The sequence below is a fragment of the Xiphophorus hellerii genome, chromosome 16, assembly GCF_003331165.1.
Source record: "Xiphophorus hellerii strain 12219 chromosome 16, Xiphophorus_hellerii-4.1, whole genome shotgun sequence".
Taxonomy (NCBI): Eukaryota; Metazoa; Chordata; class Actinopteri; order Cyprinodontiformes; family Poeciliidae; genus Xiphophorus; species Xiphophorus hellerii.
The window spans coordinates 6,182,854-6,199,183 of NC_045687.1; the positions used below are offsets into that span (position 1 = coordinate 6,182,854).

The 16,330-nt window shown below is 37.2% G+C and overlaps 1 protein-coding gene across 2 annotated transcripts in view; it reads right to left on the reverse strand.

The window, feature by feature from the left end:
• The window catches only part of gjc1 (gap junction protein gamma 1), a 46,218-nt gene that overhangs the window by 3,968 nt on the left and 25,920 nt on the right, over positions 1 to 16,330 (reverse strand). The window contains exon 1 of one of the 2 annotated variants that reach the window (XM_032588076.1): positions 7,555 to 8,044. The exons of the other annotated variant lie outside the window; for it this stretch is intronic. The gene's annotated coding sequence lies outside the window, so the exon portion shown is untranslated. Of the gene's footprint in view, positions 1 to 7,554; positions 8,045 to 16,330 lie in introns of those variants that run through there. 2 annotated transcript variants of the gene reach the window in all.

Sequence of the window (16,330 nt, forward strand, 5' to 3'; positions counted from 1 at the left end):
ACAAAGAGGTAGCTGTCAAGTTGGGACTTTTTAGGGAATTAGAAGCCCAAACAGACTGGAAAGAGGATATCGGTATTAAAAAATACCATCAAGCAGTACTGAGAAGGCAGAAAAATAATCCAAATAGGGAATTTGCTATCATCAAGTGCATGCGCATATATGTGCACGCCCATAGGCTTCATTTTATTTCACAGGCTATCTCTTTCAGAAGAAATAAATCCTCTTAGTGCAGCTGTCTTCTGTATGAGGTGGAGTTTTTAGGATTGTGCTAACTTCCCAGACTTGACTTGACTGGCTTGTTCTGGTTGAGACATAACTTGCATTGTTCTTACAGTGTCTATTTGTAGTTTCTGAGGATGGGATGGGACATGTTGTCTATCTAGGTTAGTTCTGGGCTCCAGGCTGTCCATGCACACCAGCAGAATCAGCAGGTGGTACGCCACAAACCATTGGAGCGGGATTTCAAACAGCAGACCCACATTAGGTCAGGCAGTGGAGCTGAACCCAAACGCGGCTGTCCCTCAGGGCAGCTTTGGGGATGAAAATGACACCTCTAGAGAACTTTCCTCCTCATGAAGGCGCAATAATACACGGCTTATTGTCAGCTTGACTGAAAAGAAAATCCAGCCATGAATACTAGCTTAGGTCAGGGTTTAAAGGCCTTCCGGGGTCGGGATCCTTACCAAGCTGGTTTTGAGCTTAGAGCTGCAGGAAAACTGTGAAACCTCACTGAAGCAGAGAAGACACAGCTTCCAGTCCTCTGTTTTGTGTCTCCAGGGCTGAGAGGGTGGGAATGTTCTGAAGGGGGCCTACGATAAAACATGAATCGAGTAATGATCACTGTGACCATATACGGACATGCCTGAGACGCAGGAGACAGAAGTCAGGAATATTTTTAGGTATGCTCACTGGAAATGTGAGTTCAAAATAGACAAAAACAACGACTGTTTTTCCGTCACAGTGTAAACTCTGAGCATCTGCGATCTGGTAAACAGTGAAAAGACCAAAGCAGAATGAGATGCCCCCCACCCAGAGTCCTTCCATTTCTGAGCTCTGTCCGTTTGACTTTCCTGCATTACATCACTGTATTTCTCCACTTTCTGACTCTCCAGTAGGTCATAAATCCAGACTTACTCACAGAAACACAGGCAGCTGCAAAGGTAAAACTGATTCACCATTATCTCGGTTTTGTATTTTATATTCCTTTTCGGGTACAATTCAATATCCGGGATGTAATAGCTTTTTTGTTTTACTCATAATGTTGTCTTTTGACAATGACAAAAGACCATGTCCTAATAAGGATTGTTCATATATGTTTTTCTTGTGATTTACGCTGATATATATAAATGTATATATATCAGAGGTTCAGGTATTTCTAGATAAGTAATATGACTGCTAACCATGTGATTTATTCACATTTCCTTTTAATTTTGAGGAAATGTTGAGGAAAGTTTTAATATTTAAGAAAATTTCCTTTACTTAAAAACTTTGAACAGCATGGATGCACGCATTATAAGATTACTTTAAGTCACAATAAAAAGTCTATTTTTTATACAGTTCATGTGACCATCTGGTTTAAGCAATAAGCTTAACTGTTTGTGACATTGACAACAAAAAAGATCTTTACCACACCTCTTTTGTTGTGCAGTGAAAAGTCACTAATCAATACAGGTAAACGATTTAAAGTAAAAGCGAACAATATCCTGTTAGATAGCCTGCAGCTGTAGAACTTTGATTTAAATGTTTACTCATTTACAAAAGTGAGTGCTCCCTTCTTCTCCAATGTTTGGAAAATGCCCAATTTAGGGAAATCCATTCGCATTGAGAATAATACCTATGCAGGCTATGCAGTCTTCATCTATGATCTTTCTGTATTTTCTGAAAACTTTTGCAAAAGTCATAAAAAAAAAATCCATTCTTGTTCAGTTTGATGTGTGTAAGAAATGGTCCAGGTCCACTTTGACCATGAGAAATGATCACCCCCTGTCTCATATCTGACTGTGTTTATTACTCCTAATACTTCAACCACATTTGGCCAAGCCTTTTGCCTTCTCATCCAATTTATGTCTGCAGGAGCTAGTGGGGCAGTTGGGGGTAAGAAGCTGACTCTGCGCATTAAGTTACCAGGGTGAGTCAGCCTCCTGAAGAGCCCCACACAGACACAAGAGGCAGACGTTTTATTTTTTACTTTGCTTTAAAAAACGAACTTCAAAGTGGCAGTGTGGTTGCCACAGAATAAAACATTAAAAAACAAACCTTTAAAAACTCCTTCAGGTTTTTTTCTTTACTAATTATCTTTGAAAGAGAGTCACAGTCAATGTTACAGATGATATTTCTAAGCTCACAAGGCTTATTGCCCTACTGGAACTGCATAAGGTGAAGCCGAGGGATGAAATCTACACATCAACATCTCACGCATTAATTTAAGCAGACAACATTCCAGTTACAGTCGGCAACACTTCGGGAATCCCCTCAGTTCCTGGCTCCCATCCCTCAGGACCTACGGAGATTTTCTGCCAGATGTAGTTTACAGACAGACTCCCAGATGGGCCGACACATTTACACACTCACACGTGCAGGAGCCTCCGAAAGCATGAGGAGTAAAGTCACAGGGTCTCTGCATGTATGAGCTGAATGACTACACAGAGAGCCGCTCTAAGGTTAGTCGAGGTATTCCTTATTCACTGTAGTGACTCAACATGAAAACATTAGGGCTGCAGACGCAGGACCACGGGCGAACCAAGGAACACCGAGACTCAGCCCAAGGCAAGCAAAGATGGCTGGCGGGAAAGTTTGTGAAGATTAACCTGGACTTGTGTTGTTAGTGCATGCATCATATATTACACAAACCCTGTAAATTCTAGACACTAACAGGTACCATAGAATTGCACAAAAATCACTGAGGGACAGCGGAGTCCCAGAGTGAAATTCCGCGAGAGGTGTACGGAGCCTGATGCCGGAAGAAAAACGGCGAGTGACTGAGGGTCACTGCGCATAGCACAAACCCTGTAAATTCTAGACACTAACAGGTACCATAGAATTGCACAAAAATCCGTGAGGGACCGCGGAGTCCCTGCTCGAAATTCTGTGAAAGAGGTGTACGGAGCCTTGTGCCAGAAGCCCATTAAAATGCCTCTACATCGTTTTAAACTGTGTGATTGTGAGCGTGAGTGGGAATAAAAATAGCAATAGGTATTTTGTTCCATATAACACAGTAGGAGTGTAACAGGTAAACCTTTATGGATGCAAACTCGACTAAAAACCCACCTGTTTAGGATTGTATTTGAAACGTAATCAATTACAAATTTATTGATGGAACCCGACTTAATGTCGTGTTTTGATTGTTGATTCTATGTTGCATTGTGTTTCTGTGTTTGATATGATGTAAAGCACTTTGAAATGCCTTGCTGCTGAAATGTGCTATACAAATAACATTTGATTGATTTGATTGATCGTGGTGGTGCTGTGCTGTAACATACAATGTGTCTGGTGGTAAATTTGTCCTGTCAAAGTTCAAAAGCACCATCAGTTTCCTCAGTGTGGGTTAATAAAATCTAGGTGGTGCGTTTAAATTATAAAGCATTACATCGTAGCAGGAGGTCCTTTGGGAAAAGTCTTAGAGATGAAGTCTTGAGGCATTACTTTTTATTACTCTGCCTTACAATGAACAAAATATTCACATTTGTACTAGTACAATTATAAATGTAGTTTTATCTTGCAGTGATATTGTGATAATGATAAAAAGTGACAGTAAGAGCTATTTATTATTTCTGTTTTGAGCAATTGTATGGCAGTGACCACATGACACAGCCCCAGAAACACAAATATTGGTCTTGAAAAACATATCCACCAACAGCAGTGTGATTTCTAACACCAATTTTCACAAAATAACTGAGTATTCTGCTGTGTTCCCTGGTCTTAATGCTGCTTGTTCTCCAGCATACTCTGACAAATCTTTTCAGTCGTTCTCAGAACAGTTGAATTCAAACAGAGATTAAATGACAAACATGTCAACTCAATTTACAAAGTAAATGCCATCTGAAGACCATTAATTTCACAGAACTTTATCTCAGGGTATTAAAGTTGAGTGAATGAGCGATTCAAGCTATTACATTTGTACATGCTTTAAAAGTGACCTATAATGCTAGGATATGGGGCTATCTATGGGGCATCTATGGGGCTACACAAAACGTGTTCATCATTTATTATGTGCAAAATTATTCTAAAAAAATGAGATTTTAGTCTGGTCAGTTATGACTGTTTTGTTCTCCTTTCAGAATGAGCTGCTGCTGACCACGACCCCCAACTCAACGATTTCTCTCACACATAGAAATGACTGCAAACAGAGGCACAATTATACAACTGTTCATCTTTGAAAAGCAGAAGTAGAGCTTCCTGCACAACCAACAAGAATGCAGCAAATGGTTTTTGAACGGCAAGTCAACTACAAGATACTAATCTTTTCCAGAAGCCATTGTACAGCATATACTGTACAGTGGTAAAACTAGCTGACTAGCTTGGGTTGCTAGGTGAAGGGATAGGCTCAGCTGGGGTTGCTAGGTAACAGCACTGTGCCTGTCGGTTGTGAAAATTGATAATTTTCCAGACATAAAAAAATATGAACTTACTGCCAAAAATGGCTAGGTGTTTTTTTTTTATGCTTCCGTTTGGATCTCCAAAAGAATAAAAACATACAAATAATGAATTTTGCATAATACGTTCTCCTTTAAATTTAGACTTTAAATTTCTAATAAATTCACTCTTTTTAAATATGATATCTAAAATCCTTTGGAGCGAAGTTAAAAGAAGGCACCTTCTCAATAAATGTAATCCTGAATCTAAATCAGGCCTATGTCTATATTTAAGTTGTAACCTCATTAAACTTCTACAGTGTATCCATTATGAATTCAGTCTGAAATATCGAAATATTTTCTACATTATAAATATTTATACTTATTAGTTATTTTTCATGTCATCACTATACAAATATTGCCTAAAGACTAAAACTCAAAGTTATATCAGAGAGCAAGAGAGATGAGTAAAGGTAAATTGAACATTATGATTTAAATATATAAAGTATTAAGTTCTGAAGTACTTTTAAAAGATAATGTCATGATAATTTCATGTAGAAGTACATGAAACACTGATTTTGGGGTGTAATGGAATAATGTGTTAATCTTTAAATCTTTAAAGAAATCCCAGATAAAAGGTGCTTATTAGCCAAACTGCACCTCATTATAGTTTATGTAAACACAAACCTGCTTTCCTTTGATATGTGATTTTCTGTGTAGCACAGGCACAAATGTAATTACAGCCTTATTCATAATAATACAACATGGAGGCCAAAGGCAATTTGAAAACTAAATGCACTGGAATGTAAAGAAAGTGGCTCTAATGACAGCCGATATGGCTAATGGGTTTATTAGCCGCTGCTTTGGCTGTAATCTAGCCAACCATACTAATGTGTATATCCAGAGCTTTATTAATCAAAATTAAGTACCTCTCAACACTGTTATTGTACGCAACTCGTGGGATTGTTTTTAGTGTTATTTAAATCCTGATTATTTCCAATGATTAAAAGTAATTGCAAATATTCGTCTTTTTGTTTTCTGACATTGTTTTTATTTTCTCAGATAAAGTTGGAAACTATTTGCGTGAACGACTCTTTAATCTGCTTCATCATCAGGATAAATGATCAGTTAGATTTATTTGTGGCAGTTATAATCACAAGACCATAAAATGGATCTGATCAGTTCCATCTTCAGCCAATATTGATTCAGCTTCTTCAACCAACTTGCCTTTTAAAACACTTCTCATTTTATCGTTCAGTTTTATTTGACTGACTTCTTTTGCCTAAGAGCCTTTACGGACATCTAGAAGAAGAAAGACGATTGAAATTTGTTAGAATGTCATGGATTTTTTTTGGTTTTTATCAATTAATCACATTTCTGGACACATCCACTTAATAAAGTAGCTTTAAATTTAGCCAGCAAAGACTCATCGGGAAGACAAATAAATCAATGAAAGAAGATCCTATAAAAGTTATTTGCAGCTTATCTAATCAAAACTTTAACTATGTATTAAATAACAAACAGTTATGGAAATTTCTCTTTGAACTATTACTAAGAAATGAAGTGTGGAAACTTTATTCTGCTTTAAAACTGGTACAAATTGTGGTTCTGTGAGCAAAAAGTCAAATTAGAAAGCTCCAGTCGTGGTGGTTTATATTACCAAATCCACAAAGGAGAGAAAACTTTACTTATTTCTTGTTTGTTTGTTTGAGATGAGCAAATTTCAGTCAACAGGAAAAACGTAACTCTGCACTTTAAAATAAGAGGCAGTCGGTTGTTTTTCTCCTGTCAGTGAACAAAGTTCTTTCATAAGAAAAAAGAAAGGATTCATTTAAACAATAATACTCAACAGAAATAGAGAAAAGTCAAGCTCATACTGAAGAATATAAAGAAAAAATAATAATAAATTGTAAAATAACATTTTGAGGCTAAGTGTGGGGAATACTTTCTAAGCTTACATTCTAAAGCATTTAAAAAATATTTCACTTTCAACATTTACAAGACACTGTAACCTCATGCTTTCCCTTCACTGAATTAAATAAAATATAAAAGTTGAAGAAGTGATAACTGGGGCTGTTTGAGGGTCACCGCCATGGCGCCTCTGTTCTGCCGCCGGCTTCACTGATGCCTCTCTGCACTCCCACCTTGTCCTCTGCAGACAGCACACACCAAACTAATCTGCTCACACAGGAGCTGGCCAAACATCTGTCCATTATAAGCCTCTGGATCGTCATTAGTGGGTAAAAATGGTTTTGGTGGTAAGAAACGGATGTGAGCAGATATAGCTCGTATAAAAAGCTCTTTCTTTAGACATGCAGATGAAGAGGAAAAAAATACACAGCTCATCTAAAAATGGGATTCTTATCAGCTTTTTCTGGTTGTCTCTTTTCTTTATGAGGAGCAACTTTGTTCAGGAGAGTTCTTGAAGTGATTAAAGCCATGCACGCCAAGAGGAGCTCTGCACCACAAAAGGTTATCAAAGCATAACAAAGCGTGGTGCACGCGCCGACATGTATAGCTAGATTTGTACATGCAAAATGTAAATAAATTCCAAAGAGCTGAGCGGACTGTGCACCCTGATTTGGGCCTCTAACTCTTGAAACATGCTGCAGAAAACAAAAAGGAAGTAACACAAAACATTTAAAGAGTAATGGAGCGCAAATCCTAAGCAAGCACGGAAGTTTTTGTTTTCGGTGAGCATGTCTTTTTCTCTCTATGCATGAGGAAATAGAAAGAAAATTCCTCATTAATGGTGACCGAAGGGGAGAACTACAACTGTAAACAGGTTCCATATGCCAGTGGAAGAGTCTGAGGCAGGACTCTCTCTGTGCACATCTGTGCCTTTTTATGATTAAAAAGAAAAGTACCTCCGAATATTCTTGGTAGAGATAAGTGCAAGATACCCTAAAGATCACAAATTCACAATGTTTATATCCAAAAGCTACAGTTAGATGAAGAAGAAGTGACAAAGCAGCGTACTCACTCCTCTCCTCTCCTCTCCCAGGTGCCAGATCCTGTGTCCTTCCTGAATGTGAGACCCCCCCATCTCTGTCTCCTCAGCTCCGGTCCTCTTTACATACTTGTAGCCTCAGCTGACATCTATTAGCTCTGACCTAAAACCAACATCGGCATCTCGGCGACAAAGACAAACTGGAAACAAAACGCGGAGAAGCTCGGCGGAGATTCTCTTATGGAGAGCCTCAGTGTGTGCTTAACCAAGTGTGAGCGTTTTTTTTTTCTTCTTCTGAAAGGGAGAGAGGGAGGCAGAGCATCTTGTCTCTCTCCCTGTGGTACTCACAATGGTCCACACTTACACCCCCCGCAAACTGGGTCATGGTTGGGGGTGGTGATGGTGATGAAGAGGAGGTGGTGGGGTTTTTAATACCCCCTCGGAGGGGTAAAGGGATGCGGAAGGATCCATTTCGTTTGAAGGTAAACAAAACTTAGACCTTGGGCCACCTGAGGCGATCACGAGACAAAGATTTCAGAACGGGCCAGGATGTAATTAGAAGTTTGTACTTTTAAAACACTACTTGAGAAAATCTTAGATGCCAGCTTAAAAGAAATGTGCCTCAAGGAATATTTTCTACTTAAAAGAAACTCAATGAAAAGACCTTTGGTGTGTTTGTAAAGCAAGGACGTTTCTGAGAAGATTTTTACTTTTGGAAAAAAAAATAACGCCATAAAGTAAGAGCTGCAGCTATGCAACCTTGTAAGTGAAAAGGGAGATAGAAAGAAGACTGGAAGTTTTGGGCGGCATTTTGGGAATGCAGCTTTAGACCTTGTGCAAAGTGCACATAGAAATAATAATTCAAACCCTTTGAAAATCATTTGCTACAAATTTAAATACTATTTAAAACTGGACCTATTTTGCAAGAGATCTTGGAAGCGGTTGGGCAATAAAGACAGTTATTTCTAACTCTTCTTCTAGCCACACTTAGACCAAAAGATTTCCTAATCTTGTTGATATATTTGGCTGCACAACAGTTTTCAGTCTGTCATGATTTAAGTTTCCCAGTCACACCTTTGAGTTAGAAAATGTTTTGTAAAAGGCAGTCTAGATTCCCCAAATTCAAACAATGCAGATAAGTAGAATAAAAAAGCATTTTACTCTATTAATAGATTGATCTAACCTTAATCGAGTTATTTTTGCAGAAGAAACTCAGACATCACTCCTCAGCTCATTCTGAGGGATCCAAAGTCAGACCAGAAGGGACACAATGGGTCTCCAGTGGGTTATGGGTAATTTTCCGATGTAAGATGTGCCAGGAAAACCTTCAAAGAGCTGCCCTGACCACCTGACTCATTTTGACACGTGTCCAGAATCTAGTTTTTTCTGACCATAGGAGAAGGTCAGAACGTTAAAGGAGAACTTTATAAGCTGCAACATATTCAATCAGTTAAAGATTTTTCTGTCTTTCCTTCTCTGTTCACTTATCATATTAAACATGTATTTTGTACAGAGGTGAAATTAAACTTTCTATGTTTCTATGTTAAAAAAAACATTGCAGAATTGTTTTATTTTTGTTTGGATTGTGAGTATGTTGGCTACTAATTGATTAGGGCGTTTTAAAGTCATTTCTAACGGGAGGGGGGTTTTCGGCAGTGTTTATTTTTCATTCTGCAGTAAAAACGATCCAATTAATTCCCAAGGTTTACATGCATACTCAGTTAATTTCAATCGAAATTATTAAAACTAAAAAAAAATCTTGTTAAATGATGTGCTGCAAAAGTGGATAAAAACAAATTTCTAATGTTCTAATTATTTTACACTGCATTATTTTTAAATAATTGCTTAATTTTGATTTATTTATATGTTCAAAATAAAACAGAGCTGTTCCTTACTTATAATACTGTTATGATTATTTAAAATGAAAAGGAAAGAGGGTAACATATGAAGCGCTAACACTGATAACTACCAGAAAATGTTACGAATTTTAAATAAAAATACAAAAAACTGCAGACATATTTAGCACAATCTGTTTATAACAAAAGCAACATCCAGGCACATGAATAATCATACAAACCCACAAACAACAAAACATGTCCATCTGATATCTTTCAGCTCCTTATCTCAGCCTCCATTCTTACCTTTCTTCTTTAGGTGGAGTGAATGCTATAAATCATCTGAACCCTTTTTAAATACGCAGCATGTCACACAAAGTTCGCAGATTCTTTCATCAGTGAATCCTTTAATACGCAGCAATCAAACCTTTTGACATGAACTTGAAGCTGAAAAGTGATGAAATGTGTTTTCCACTGTGAAGAAAAGTGAAATCCTCAGATTTTATTTGATGCGCAGAGATTCAAGAAATTTTCTTTAATGAGATCTGCTCTTAATGTTGGCAGCGAGGATATTAATTAGCAACCAAATCATCTGCTATAAGTTCGTGAACTTTGCGATTGCTGTGCATGACTGAACTCTGCTTTATGTGACTGAGAGTGTCTGACATCACACTTTATGGTATTTCCAATACTCAAACTTACTTGCAAGTAGTAAACTATAAATCACAACAGTCTTTGCAGACTCAGTCAGCAAAGAGGGAGAGATGATTTATTTCTTGAATCCTTTGCTGACTTAATGTGAGAGAAGCTCCTGTTATGGTCACTCTGTCTTACCGAGATGCATGTAGGTTACAGCGGAGCACTTAGCAGCAGATCAAAAGGGTCTCGGTTCAAATCTGAGTGAGCGATTTAAAAGACGGTTGTACAACATCAGCACTTGGTAGCCAGCCTTGCAGTAGAAACCTAATTTCTTTTATTGATTCTTGAAAGAAACATGTTTGAACCTGTAGCAGCAGTAGCCCGCAGTACAACTTATGAGTCCTGTGCTTTTAGTTTTTGTGGCATCCAAACATCTTTTGTTACAATCCGAAATATCAAATAAATTATTCGGTCTGGTCTGTTGGATTAAGTGGTAGTTTTGCTTGGTAAAAGTGAGCAGCAACTTTTGCACAATGGGATGGAAGTTGCAGCCAAATATTACAGGCTGAGCTGAAAACAGAGTCCTGGGCTGTTTATAACGACCTTCAGGATAACATTAAGATGTGTTCATTTTTTTTACCCCTCCAGGGGTCTTTTGTGGGCTCTAGTGTATATGACAGTAGGCTGACAGGAAACTGGGAAGGAGAGGGGGGAAGACATGCGGCAAACATCGTCGGGTCCGGGAGTCGAACCCGCGACGGCCGCGTCGAGGACTCAAGGCCTCCAAATATGGGTCGCGCTAACCGCTACGCCACCACGGCACGCCCGAGATGTGTTCATTTTAATGGTTGAGGCATCTTACAAATTTAGCAGCAATTTTTCCCCCACTTAGACCAGTAATAGTGTGTTCATAAAAGTGCTATGTGCAAAGATATAAAGATTTTTTAATTATTTATTTAGATTTTTTTTAATCCCTTTTTGTCATAGCAACCCCCTATTTTATTTTTCTTAAGGGAAAAACAAAAGTATTTTCCAAAGTGTGAAATTTTTTGATGAGTTTATCAAAGCCTAGACTAAGTAATTCATTGATTTACTTTGGTGCAACCCATCAACTTTAGGACTCAAAACTTACTGATAGGAACCCTTTGGTAAGAACCCATACTCAATTGGAAGAACGAAATTATGCAATATTTTCAAAATGTAGTTTGATAGCAGGTTTAGTTAATCAGCCTGGATTATGTCATAATTAATACCAGTGATTTTAATGGTATTATTTTGTTTGATGCCATTTTTTTTTTATCGCTCCACACAGTTTGTTGTTCAAAACTGGTCTGTTTGTGAACGTTTTTGGGTTTTTTTTTCAGAAATTTCAGACTTAACCTTACATGTGGAGTTTTTTGTTATCCTGGTTATAATGTACTTTTAATGGTTTTATTCCCTTTTTTTTCATTACAAGTCATGGCTTTTTTGTCTGTTTAGGCTTTGGTAACATGAAGCCTTGTAATGTCCAGTTGTTTCATTGCTGGGCATTTAGCGAACATTAAATGGAGAAACTCTGCTGCCCCTAGTGGTTTGGTGGGGCCATCACACCTGAAACTTGATTTTCCTTCAGTTTGTAGGTAGAGGTTTAGATTTACTGGATATATGGGAACTAAATTATAATATGTGAGCATAACATTATATCAAATGATGTAGTTACAACAGCGTTCAGAGAGAAAATAAACCTCCGAACTGTATCAATCCGAAACCTCCGAATAATATCAATAAAAGCTAATTTTAAATAAATTCATTTATTGCTTAGTGGAAGTTTTTGCAAAGACTAAATGTTAGCTTTATGTTACGACAACCATAGATTGAAGTGGTAACAACATGCAATGGCATCAGTATCTTCAAAAAATAATTTCAGGATAATCTTAATCTGATAAACAATCTTATCTTAAAATACCTTACAAGCAGACTAGTGGTAAACTTTTTTGTTCAGCTAATTGTGCATAAATTGTAAGGTAACAGAAACATGACATAAATCCAAACCTTGCAGACACTTTTTTTTTTTTTTTTACAATTTATATGACCCCAAAGCAAAGGCGCAACAGTTTTTCCTGCTCGGTGCTGAAAGCAGCAGGGTTCCTACATTTTAAATCCTCAGCTCCTTCAGTAATCCTTCAGAAAATGTTTACTATTTATGAGTAAGCTATAAGTGACAGCAGATAGATGGACTGAGAAGATTGCAGCCACTAAACTCTCCTAATCCTTACAGGCTGCCCGGGAAACCAAACTAATTCAGTTAATTTCACAGAGCACTGTCCATGTAAACATCAAAGCACTTAAAAGGAGCCTGGAGTGATAAATTTGGTCAGCTTCGTATTATTTCCCCAAAATGTTTCTCTTCAGGCCATTAAAGAAATTGCTGCATTATAGAGTTTTAGACTGACAAGTGGCTATTGATTTCTACTAAGCCTGAGACAGCTGAGCCCTAATTTAATGGGACAAAGTGCATCTTTTAAGAAAATGATAGTGTGATGTTTTGGGCTTGTCAGCACATGAGGCCTGAATTTAAATACATTTTAAAGAAGCTGTGACTAACGGCGACTAACAATTGTTAATCTAATATTAGATTCTGCATATAAACAAATTAATCCCAAATCAACATCAAGTGTTTTACAGTCAGACTGTTTTTGAAAACATCAGTTTCTCTTTAAAGTACCAGGACTTCATTGACTCTGAATTTCTAGATTTATAAAAAATAGAAACTCTACTTTAAATATAATCTTAGGCATAATGAAAAATAATGTACGCACTCTGCAAGATATGGAATAACAACTATGGGGAACATTCCTTTAAGATTTTTTCCATTTTATTTTCATTACCAGTAATCATTACATACTTTGCAGCTCTTGTTTAGCTTTTATTAGAAGAAAGGTTTACTGAAAACAAAAATTATTTAATCAGGAATGTATTGGTGAAATACCATATCTCCTCTAGCAGGTCTGTCACGGTAAATACAAGCAGCAAAATGTTCCATACAGAAATTCACACGCAGGTGCCTCTCGATAATTTGGAATAAATTAGAACATAACTGACAACTGAATTTAGAGTGACTATATTAAATTGCAGGAGATGAGCCGGTAGCTCTACTGGGTTGCTTCGGAAGCTCAGGTTACTTTAATAACGGGATTCAGTTTGTCTCTCATTTCCATCCATACAACACTCCACGGTTTCTCTATGGTGCTCAGGTCATTTCAGTTTTCTGCCCAATTAAGTACAGTAATACCATAACTATTGAACCAAATATTGCCACTTTTGGCAGCGTAGAGAGGTGTTAAGTTCTCCTGCAGAATGAAAACAGCATCTGAAGTGAATTTCTGATACACTGGCAATAACTTTGGACTTAATAAAACCCACTGGACCGTTAGCAGCAGATGACCCGGCTGCCCAAATCATCACAGAGTCTGGGAATTATACTCTACACCTCAAGCTACTTGGATTCTCACCATCTCCAGGGGTCTCAAGCTCCAGTCCTCGAGGGCTGCAGACCTACAGTTTTTAGATGTGCCACAGATACAAAACACTGGAATGAAATGGCTTAATTACCTCCTCCTTGTGTAGATCAGTTCTCCGAGCCTTGCTAATGACCTAATTATTCTGTTCAGGTGTGGTGCAGCAGAGGCACATCTAAAAGTTGCAGGACTGTGGCCCTCGAGGACTGGAGTTTGAGACCCCTGATAAACTCGCTCTTCAAACTCTGGAACCTTGATTTAAAAATAAAATTTTCATCTGAAAACAGGACCGTAAGAAACTGAGTAACAACTCAATCTTTTTCTCTTTCTGTTCTGGCATTTGTGCAGCTTACATCTCCAATACTTTTTCCTTTCACTCAATTTTCCAGAACCTGTTAATGACTGTTTGCTGGACAACTGTTAAGTCAGCAGTTTCCTTTGCGATTGTAGGCCATAACAAAATTTCTATTTTATTTCTATTGTTAGATAAACGTAGTATGTTTTTATGACATGTAATCCAAATATTAATCTGTAAATTATATTATCGGATAAATTTTTAATTTTGAATTTGAAATAATTGAACATTTAGTTAGTAATAACCCACATGCTTCGTTAACAGGGACTCATTAGGTGAGAATGACCCAAATATTGAAGCAAGCACTTGTGTGACTGCATCCACCTAATTTCTTAACTTACCTGCCCGGTTAATGTGATTGTTCTGACCACAGTTTACAAATCTGATAATTTCAAACATCTTCAGAACTGAGAAAACATTTTGGATTAGATGAAACATCTTAAAGAAACTGGAGAAGTCCAATTGTCTTCAAATGCATTTCATATTTTCACTTATACCTGAGATATTACATGGTACTCACTTTTATAAATAAGTTTTTTAAATCTCAAGACATTTTATTCAAAACATTTGAACTGATAATCTCTTGATTAGCAGTCATCTGATTTACCATTAACACATGCCACTCAAGTCAGGAAGTCAGGGTACCCAGAGAGAACCCACACATGGACGCGGAGAACCTGCAACTTTGGTGTGGACAGAAACTTGGACTGGATTTGAACCCAAGATCTTCTTACTGAAAGGCACCACAGTAGCTCTGATTTATTCACCGCAAACTGAAAAAGGACCGTCATTGTTTGTATTTGAGAAATGCTTGAGGAGAGAACTGTGCTTCAACAAGAGCAACAGGGGGCCCTTTATTTTCATATTCCTGCCAAAACAATTTTCATACTTCAGCAGTTTGATTTGAGTCCAAAGCCTCTCTGTGTTATTCACCTTTTCCCTTTATAGCAGAATTTTATTTAAAAAGATTTTGTGTATGTTTTCTGCGATGGATTTTCAGCCGGTGCAAACTGAACCTCGACTCTCGGCCAATGGCTGCTGGAGATTGACACCAGCCCCCCATGACCCTGCAAGGATAAGCAGGATTAAACCAAAGATGGATGAATGTTGTATAGAAAATGGGTGTAATGTAATGCTAAATCCTTTTCATTTTACTTTGTATCCATTTTTGTAACCTGTCAAGGGACTGCAGATGTGAATTAGCTTATGCTATAAACTGGTACAGCATCAAATGGTGATTCATGTTTGAGATGTACATTTTACCTTTTAAATAAAGCTTATTATTATTAATTATTACATTATTTAGTTATAGTCACCGTTTAATGACAACATTCAGTCCAAATGTTACGTTCGATTTCATAGTTATCCCCCCTCTGTATTATGCCAACATTCGCACTTGTTTCTCTCCACAATCAGGGCAGAAATTCAGTTTTCTACTAATTATTTAGAAGGATAAATGAATATAATAAAGATTTAAAATGATAAAGAAAAAATCAAGATCTGAAGTTCCACCTGAATCTAAAGCCAGAGTAAAAGTCAATTTTTTTAAAGAGCTTTAAAACTTCCTACGGTCTGCATTGCCTTTATATGAAGTAACAGCTGCAGAATGAATAACACAGAAATGAACAATAAGATCCACAAGACCACAACATAAGTCCGCAATAAAAATTCAATAAATAAATTTTATGGGAACACTCGCCAGCCATTTCATTATGTACGCTTGATTAATTGCTTGCAAACACAAATAGTAAGTCAGCCAACCAGAATGTACATTTAAAAGAATTAAAACCACATCCTGAAATTCAAAATAAGCATCAGAAAGGGGAAAAAACAGGGATTTTAAAAGAAATTGACCATGCAAGAGTATTTTTGAAGATGCAGAAATCCTGGGATTTTCTAACATCTCTGATATTTACAGAGAATAAACCAAAAACAGACAAAAAAAAAACCCATTCAATGGCAATTGTGTGGATAACTGATTTGTGATGATAGAAAGATAACAGTAGCTAAAAAAAAAAAGAAAAATCAGCAGCAGAAGATGACACCGGGTGCCTCTCCTGTTAGCTCAGAAAAACTGAGGCTACACATTTCACCAAAATGGGACAATATGAGATTAGAAAAAAATGTTCTTGTTAAATCTGCACCACAAATATTTAAGTCAGCTCTGATGGGAAAAAAGGTTTCAAGCTGGTACTAGCAAAGCATACTTGATAATAACTGATTGTTTTATAGCAATTACCGATTGCCCTTCTTTTGTTTTCCACAATCTCTTGGCTCCATGGACTTTACATTCAAATCCCCTTTTGCTACATGATTACCTTTTGGAGAAAAAATAGTTGGATAAATAAATAGGGAATTGTTTGATTAATGGGTGTAGAGGGTAAGGAAAGTACTAAATATAAATAAATAAATCATAGAATGTTTCTCCAATTAGTTTATGGTCCCAAATTTGAATACAGTCATTTATCAGGTTTAATTACAGT